Below are 9,742 nucleotides of genomic sequence, written 5' to 3' on the forward strand. Positions count from 1 at the left end.
TTGAGCTTGGTAGACTCTGTATGATAATTTATACAATATTTTTGTAACATCAAAGACAACACAAAATTGAACAATTGTATCCAACACTTTAGAGATATGAGTCTTACTCTTAAAACTTGACTTTGTTATTTTGCCTAACCAACATTGTTTGCAAATTATATTGTCAATTTTCTTCAACTTAGGAAAACCTCTGACTCTTCTCATGTTACTGATACTAACAAAGTTATCAAAATTAAAATGGCATAACTTTAGAAATTAGTATCATATATCTTTGAAATCTTATTCTCAAACATAACCTTACAACTTGAACTATTCGATTGTGACACACTCAACAAGTTATAGTTACATTCCTCAACATAATAAACATTGTCACATAAAATATTTTCTTTGAGTTTGATAGAAAATTTTCCTTTTATTAGATAGGGTGCATCATTACCAAACCTTACACTATTTCGACCATAATAATTCGAGGTAATGAACCTACTTTTATCTCTAATCATTGATGTGAACACCCATTGTCAATGATCCATCTATCATTATGTTTGACACAAGACACTAGTGCAGTTGCCTCATCCTCATCACCATTTTTTCTCATTGAAACATACATGACTTCATCATCATGATCATTGGATCCATCTTTAGTTTCTTCTTTAACAAAGTAGTAAGACTTTTTTCCTTTTATCTTTGTAATCTTTGTTGTCTTCATCTCTTCTACTCTTGTACTTGTCTCCACCACTATAAAAAAATTTCTCTAGAAATCTACAAACAATATGACCGACTTCATTGCAATTGAAACACATGACAGGTAACTTACCTTTGAATTTTATTTTTCCTCTATGAAATTTCCTTTCTAGTGATGCTTCAAGTTGTTCTACATCTTCCTCATCTATATCACTGTCACTAGAAATATATTTTACCATTTTCTTCTTCTTCTCATTGGGTTCGTTCAGTGACAACTTGGATTTGAAAGAATATTCAATATTGTCACATTTTATATTATCAAAATTAGATAGCTCAAAAGTAGAGAGCCTACCTACCAGACCTTCAAGGGTCAGATTAGAACCTGGTAGCATCTCAGTTCTTGTATCGTAGAGACTCTAATAGCATAAATTGGTAGTAGTGTTCTCAAAAAAATTCTTAGTATAGTCTCATCATCTATCTTTCTAGTAGCTCCTCTTATTATATTAATAACATATATTATCCTAGAGCAATATCGAGAAACATTCTTACCTTCTTCCATTCTCATATCACCAAACTTACCTCTAAGACTTTTAGATTTGGCTCTAAGAATGTTTGTGTCTCCTCCATAAGCAATGTGAATAGTGTCCCACATTTTCTATTCACTATTACAACCATTGATATCTTTGAACTTAGCATAACTTAGGGTAGATGAAATCTCCAATATTGTTTGGTTTTGTTCTTTCTTTTCAGATCTTCAATAGTTAGGGCTCGAAAAGGATCAACACGCTCTGTGGTGATGGTAGATAGTGCATTATCTCCAAGACCTCTAAATTGAAGCTTCATTAGACTTTTTCATGCAGGGAAGTTATTTCTATAAAGCTTGGGTACCTCTCTTTTTCACATCTTGATCTTTTACTTCTAGTACCTTCAAACTAGTCTTCTTAAGAAGATGGCCCTGATACCAATTGTTCCAATTCTTTAGAATAAATGAGAGGGGAGGGTGGGGGGAGGTGAATCATTTATCCAAGGTCTAGATGTAAAAATAAAGCTTTTCACATATTAGTGAACTCATATCCATAAAACATTATCATCGTACATGCATCTATTAGATCATACAATCACTTAAACTTTGTAGCTTACTATCAAATCAACTTTGTAGAAATGTAAGCATGAAACATAACAAATTCAATAACACATTTGACAAAATGATTTTACATGGAAACCCAATTTAGAAAAAATGATCAATAACATGCTACTCATTCTCACTCTTCTAAAGTGATGCCTTATGAAAGGCAAACCCTATTAAAGGTTAGAATGTACTCTATTAAATGTGACTTCATTAGAGGATTTCAATGATCTTATTAGGAGTGAGACTTATTAGAGGACTTTAGATCATTTGATTGGAATGTCACCTTGTTAAAGGATTTACAAAGGATTATTAGATCAACCTTAATCCAAAGGGTTTATCTTAGATTGATGCAATGATTAGACAGTAACAATAAGGCTTGATCTGTTAAAAACTTAAAACTCACTTTGTGTATTACTGATCTCTATTTTAGTCCTACATGCTTCTTGGCTTTTACACAATTTAATGATCCATACCCTTAAGCCTTCTTTCTTTTCATGTCAATAGCAGTCTATTCTATTTGGCCATTGCCATCTCTATAAATAGAAAATTTAGATCTTTTTTCATTCATCCCCTATTGTCCATTTTAGGGTTAGATATGATTAGGTAGGATTAAATGAATCTACTCATATTTTCATTTTATTCCCTTCTAGAAACTTCTCCTTCAATCCCCTTTGAATTCACCTCAAAATGGTTTATCTTGAATTCTATACCACTAGCTCATCAAGCTTATTTTCCACATGATTCACACAATCCAAGAAATCAAACTTGTCAGCTCAAATTCATCAAATTTATGATCTTTCTCATAATGCTAACACTCAACATTAACTTTCTTCTAATACTTGGCACATACTAGATTACTCAAAATCCACTATCAAATCACTCAGTATGAACTAAAGTTTACTGGTGCTCGACATCAATTAAACTTTACTTAGCTACCATTGTATCACTCAACATACATTGAACTTTTACTTTGCTCAACTCCAACTAATTTCCTTCCCAAATTACACTAGCTTTTCTTAGCATGTACTATACAGATTATTAGGCTTGGTAGACACAATTTATTTTGCTTGTTCTTTTGAACTTAATTAGTGTCTCCATACATCACAACCTTAAGTAGATAATCAATGCACTATAATTTAACTATCTTAACTTATCTTTGTACTCCTTTTCCATATAATAACTCAACCTTTCCTCTAGGTTCTATTGTTACCTCATTTGATCAAATCCTCTTCATCAATCAAAAAAATGGTAGTACTCAAATCATCTAAATAATTGTCTTACTAGAATGTAGCAAGTTTGACATTAGTGAAAAAATAATGATTGAAACATATTCACATACTTATATAAATATATTTTCAACAATACCACCTCAACAAAAAATTGAAACAAACTCTTTCCCACTTCTATCAAACTTTTGCAACCAACACAACTATGCTCTCCAAAATGGTGTAATCTAGCTCTACTACCAAATATTATGCAAGTAGGAGGTGGTAATAACTATGTTTCAATTACTAATTCTAATTAGTAGGCTTCTTTCAAGCCTACCAATAATATCACATGTTGACCCTTAGGATTCTTCAAGGTTAGAGACTAGGTGACTAGCCTATTCCTTATGCCACCTCATCTATTCCAAATGTGTCTACCTAACCCTTCACAAAATTGACCAACTACCTCTCACACAACACCCAACACTTCCACTACATTACACCCTCAAGGATATTCAACAACATCATATCCCAATAAGCTTCCAAAAGACTTAACTCATTTCCAACTAAGTGATTTCTAAATATTCACAAGGTTTTGTATACCTTGGTGGGCTTCAAACACCAATTTCCATAAACATACCCAATGAGTCTCTTCCTTGTAACCCTTCCTTGGGAATTAGGTAAGGAAGAAAACTCTTCTAAACATTTCTCAAAATTAAAGGTACATTCTAACACCCTTTATTGCATTCTATTAAATTCCAAAATCATAGATTTCCAACTATTCAATGAGGCATACAACCCATAGACCATATTCTAGGTTAATAGGCCTAAAGATAATAATCAAATATAAATTCTTAAAACCCTCAAGAACTTGAACAAATAACTTTCAAAATATGATTACCTTGTCAAAAACTTTCCAATTTCTGATTTTCGGGCTCCTAGCTATTGAGTAGATCATTAAACTTTCAAACCCTTTCTTGGTGAGGGTTCTATTGTTGAATAACATGATTGGTTTCAAAAATATAATATCCCACCTTTTCTTCTTTTCCAAATGGTTCTAGAACATCCTAAAACTGAAGGCAATCTTCCAACATTCATGAATATTATACAATAACTTCTGCCACTTCTTAAATTGTCGATTCACTATGCTTTTATTACAATAGCAGGTAATTGTTGATTCTTGGGTATCTCTATTACAAGAAGTAAAGAGGGTGTGTCAACTTAATAAAATCAAAACTATAACACCCAAGGGAAACTCTAAATCTTTCCCACTATTTATACAAGGAAATTATGCAACAATTGTGATCAGTTAACCCAAAATTTTAGCTAGTCTATTGTTCAACCAATGAATACAAAGACTATATCAATAACTTGTGATGTTAGGTATAGATGTTTCATTAATATTGATACAAAACTTCATTATTTTATACAAGAAAGATAAAAAATTATTACAACCATGGATTCAAGGATAATATGGTAGGGAAATATTGAAATAACAATATATGTGTAGATTTTCATTAAAATACTAATTTATTATACAAAAACCATACACATGCTCTTCACCTTTCTTCACCACATATTCTCTCTATCTTTCCACATGAGATTAAATTTTTTTTTAAACATAAACATGGCCTTTCACTTCCCCTAAGAGGTTGTCCAAGGTGGATGACTATTCACCTTCCAAAACATATCTTTTTTGTAAAAATGATTGACGACAACTTTTAACTATTTTACACTTTTTGCATATTTTTGTATTTTACGTTTTCAAAAGTTTTCTAGACACCCTAAATAGTTCCAACATATTATCATGACATATTAACATTACATTAAACTTCATTTATGCCCTTGCATGGAATTTTCCACATTTTTACTCACTTTGACCCACATTGCTTAAAACATGAAAATTGGTCAACGTGACTTTAACTGAACACTTAATAACATGAATTGAAATAACTATTTTCACAAAATAATTTTATAACTAAAGGAAACCTTTTGAAATATGGAAATAGTCTCCAAGTTGTGAGATTTGAACAATGAGATTGGGTCTCCAAAGAAGGCCAGCTTCCTTACTATTAGGATGCACCTAATTTCTTCTTGAGAGGAAAAGGGAGAAGTAATGCATGAAAGAGAACTAACTAATCTAATCTAGAGGGGGTAATACACCAAAATAGTTTTTTCATCCTTATCTCTACTTAAGAATTCACTATTCATCAATACAATCCCAAAATACATTAATTCAACCTTTTCTTTAAATCAACTACTACATACAGATCACGAAACAAATGTGATGTTATAAGGAAGAAATTTCACTCTATAACATTCAAGGCACAATAGATAGTATCACAAAGATTGGAGAATGAAAAAAATACTAAAATAAAGACAAGAAGGTTATGCACTTTCATTAATGGAAGAATGAGGTACAATAGAGGAATGTATTCATTCATAGATAAAAGGAAATTACAATAGTAGAGAAAATAATACAATGCTATAGAATGAGAGAAAAAAATAACCCTAATAAGTGTTAAAATCATCAATGCTGATGATATTCCTATGGGGGAGTATTGTAGATATGTTACAATCATCACTAAGTTTGTCATTGATGTCAAGATAGTAGTTTTTTGTGGTATCTAACAGAAGAACAACGAAAAGATCAAGTTGGTATGGATGGCTAGTTGAGTATTCTCACTATCTAAGGTTATGGGAGATACTTCTAAGTATCCAATATATGTAGTCAATATCTAATAAAGAAATGATAAGTTTGGAAGAAGTTATGTAAGTTTTGGTGATGTCTATTCTGAGATAAAGTTTACAGAGGCATGTTCTGGTAAACTTGTTATATCTCTTATCACAGTTATTATTCTAAGAATTGAGGTTGAGGATATGATGAAGACATGTTGGTGATGATGTGGCTAAGTTTGATCATCATAATATTACGTGTATAGAAAGTTATTCAATTTGTAAGGAGGAAGATTAATGTTATCACTAAGTGTAATGTGTTCTTAATGTGGTTCTATAATGATTAATTGAGAAAGTCAAAAAACTAACTCAAGAATTGTTTGATGGACTTATTATTAAGGAAGGACATTTTTCATTATCATGTGGATTGATAAGATAGAAAAAGTGGAATGCAAAGTTAATCAAACTAGAGAAGAAGTTAAGAAAACTTCATTGCCAAGGTTTTGTTGAGTGATCCAAAGTTGGATATTTGGATCCAAGGTTTGTGACCTAGTCTACAAGGTCTAATAGTGATTGGTTTAGTTGATAGAAAAAAGGAAAGAAGAACATAACATTAAATTATATGTTTGAGTAGTGAGTTCTTGTACTTGAAATTGCATGTTTGGGTAGTGGGCTCATCTTGCATACATTGTACTACAACTCCTAACATGGTTAGAATCTTCTAACAATGATTCAAAGTCTCCAAACAGGGACTGACATGTACTGAATGTTGTAATAGACTCCTAAAAGGGTCCATCCTCTAACAAGGAATATTTATACTAGTACATCATCTTATGGGCATCATTCCCACCAGGTTTTCCCTCTAATAAATGGTTTCCCTAGTTAACATATCTAGTGTAACTATCTAGGTGCATCTTATTATGGTTGTTGTTTGCTTTGGTTGAATGGTTCATTTTGTATAAAGAAGATAAATGTTTTAATTGTTAGATATTTGATTCAACCCCCCGTCCCCCCTAATTATCTTGGTCAAATATCATTTCTAACAATTTGTATCAGAGCATCAAGTCCTTGAAGATAAAGTCTTTGGGAGATCCATGGAAAGCATGTTCATGAAAGATAATCTAAAGTTTCATGGAAAAATTATGATAGCTGGAAGAAAAAGATGAAGATGTTAGATACAATTGTTCAATTGTGTGTTGTCTTTGATGTTACACAAATGTCATATTAGTCATCAGACAGAGTCTATCGAGCTCAGTTGGTTAGTAAGGCAAAAGACAGAGCCTATCGAACTTAGAAGGTTAGTAAAGAAGGTTCATAGTATCTACTAACCATTCTCAATCTGTACCTTGTGCAGATAGTTGTTACCAAGCTTTCAAGGTTAAACAAAGAAATTTAGTTGTTACCAAGCTCACCCGATCATCAAAGAGAAATATGGCAGAAATAGTTCTTACTGAGTTCTCATGGACATTGAAGGAATTTAGTTCTTACTGAGTTAACTCAGCAGCCAAAGGATTTTGCAGATGTTGCAATGTTAACTGAGTCAAGACGGTTAACTCAAGAAATTATTTCTGGAAGTAGTATTTACTGAGCAGGGTCGGCCAATGAAGGATTTCTTTTATTTATGCAATAACATTTATTTTTTTAAAGTAATATTTGTAGCTGACTGATGTATGGTTTATTGATAAATGTAACTTATGAATGAGTTGACTTGATAGTCTGAATGGTATATATATGAAGTTAAGTTGCAAATTCTAAGTGCAAGTGATGAATTTGATGTAATGTGAATGTGAAGGAGGACTGATTATTGTGAGAGGAAATTTTGAAGGATGATTATAGATCATTGAGAAGTAGCAAAGCTATATTTGATCAAGAAGATCTAATGGTGTAGAATAGAGATTTGTAATCAAAAAATTTAGTTGCATCATATTCAGGTCAATTCATTGTTACTTTCTAATCATTGTAGCAGTGATTTCAAATATCTTAACAGAGCTAGTTTAATAGCCATTTTGTAAATCGTCTGACAAGGTGACAGTTGATAGTTTAGTTGAATTGTTCTAAAAACCTCTAACACAACCACTCCTAACAGGGTGATTGAATTCTCTAATATGGTCACACCTAACAGTGTGTATTGTAACTTTTAACAGGGTTAGCTCCTAACAGGGCTCACTTTAGAAGAGTGAAAATTGGTAGCTAGTTACTTGGTGGTTTTTCCCATATTGGGTTTTCACATTAAATCTAGTGTCTCTTGTGTTTATTTTATTTAACTTTTGCATGCATATTAATAATTATGAATGCTAGATGATCAGTAACTAGTTAATCTACCGAGTTATAGCATTTTTATAGTGTTTATCGAGTATTATCAGTAAATAGGTATTTAAGACATCTAAGGGATCTGTGGAATTATTTTTGTGGTAACTAATTCAGCCCCCCTCTCAGTTACTCCATCTATAATTCCATCAATTGGTATCAGAGCTCTTCATATTTTTAGGAAAATATTTCAAGGATATAAGCTAAAGATCAAGATGTCTTACAAGAAAAAAATTCCAAGACTTAACAGGGATAAATTCTTAGCATGGCATGGATTGATGAGACTTCATCTAGCTTCTATTGGTGATTCAGGACTGAAGTACCTTGATGAAAAATATGCAGAGCTTGCTGATACATTATCTATCAATGATATTGTTGAAAAGAAGACTCAAAACAATATGATGATAGATATAGCATCTTTTCTAAGTTATGAAGAATTTGATGACATCAAGGATTGTAAAACTACCTTTGAAATGTGGAACGAGCTAAAAGATATCTATGGAGGAGATGATAATGTAAGAAGATCCGAAGTAGAAAGTTTGAGAGGACATTTTGATCAAATGAAGATGAGAGAGGATGAAAATATTGCAAAATATGTTGAAAGAGTTAAAGCATGTATTAGTGCAATCAAAGCATCTAGAGGAGATATCAAGGAGGAGACAGTTATAAGTAAAGTTCTTAGAACTCTACTTCCTATTTATACAATCAAAGTCTCTACAATTAAAGAAAGAAGATGTGAAGCAAATCATAAGATAAATTTAGAGGCCATAGTTGGAAGATTGACAGCATTTGAACTAGACAACTATGATAATTATCTTCTAGCTACCAAGAACATTGAATCAACATTTGAAGCCAAGCTTTCACTTAAAGAAAAAGGCAAGAAGATAAAGGATCCTTAATTAGATACTAATGAAGAATCAAAACAAAGTTCAGACAGTGACGTTGAGGTGGTTGAAGCTCTACTAGCAAGGAAATATTTAAGAGAAAAAGGAAAATACAAACGTAAGGTTCCTCTAATCTATTTTTCTTGTAAAGAAATTGGACATATTGTTGCTAGGTGCCCAAATAAGCAGAACAAGGATGAGAAGGAAGGTCAAAAGTGCAATGGCAAGAAAGACTTCAAATCATTCAAGGATAAAGGTAGGAAAACATGTTTCATGGCTAAAGATTCTAATGATTCTGATGATGAAGAAGAAGATGAAATTGTTTACATTGCTGTAAAAGATGAGTCTGATAATGATGAAGAAATTGTACTCATTTCTCATGTGAGAAAAAATGATACATGGATTATAGATAGTGGTTTTTCTCATCACATGACTAATGATAAAACTAAGTTTGAACACTTTGGAGACTATGATGGTGGTAGTGTAATATTTGGTAGTAATGAACTTTGTTGTATAAAATGAAAAGGAAGAATCTCATTGACCATGGAACTTGTATAGGATAATACATATTGGGTAGAAGGACTAAAGAAAAATCTATTAAGTGTGGCATAGCTACTCAACAATGGATTTAAAGTAGAATTAATGCATCGAAAAGAAAGACTACTAGATGGTAAAGATAAGCTGATTGGATCATGCACTCAAACAAAAGGTAACTTATTTTATCTTGAACTTGGTGAATGTTCATGTTTTATTGCTCAAGTTGAAGAAAGTTAGTTATGGCATAGGAGGTTATGTCATGTAAACTTTGAAAACTTGGTAAAAATAAGTAAATTCAAGAAAGTAAGAGGCATTCCTAACAT

This window comes from Cupressus sempervirens, chromosome 5 (assembly GCF_028749045.1).
Source record: "Cupressus sempervirens isolate cs-2001-9-10 chromosome 5, ASM2874904v1, whole genome shotgun sequence".
Taxonomy (NCBI): Eukaryota; Viridiplantae; Streptophyta; class Pinopsida; order Cupressales; family Cupressaceae; genus Cupressus; species Cupressus sempervirens.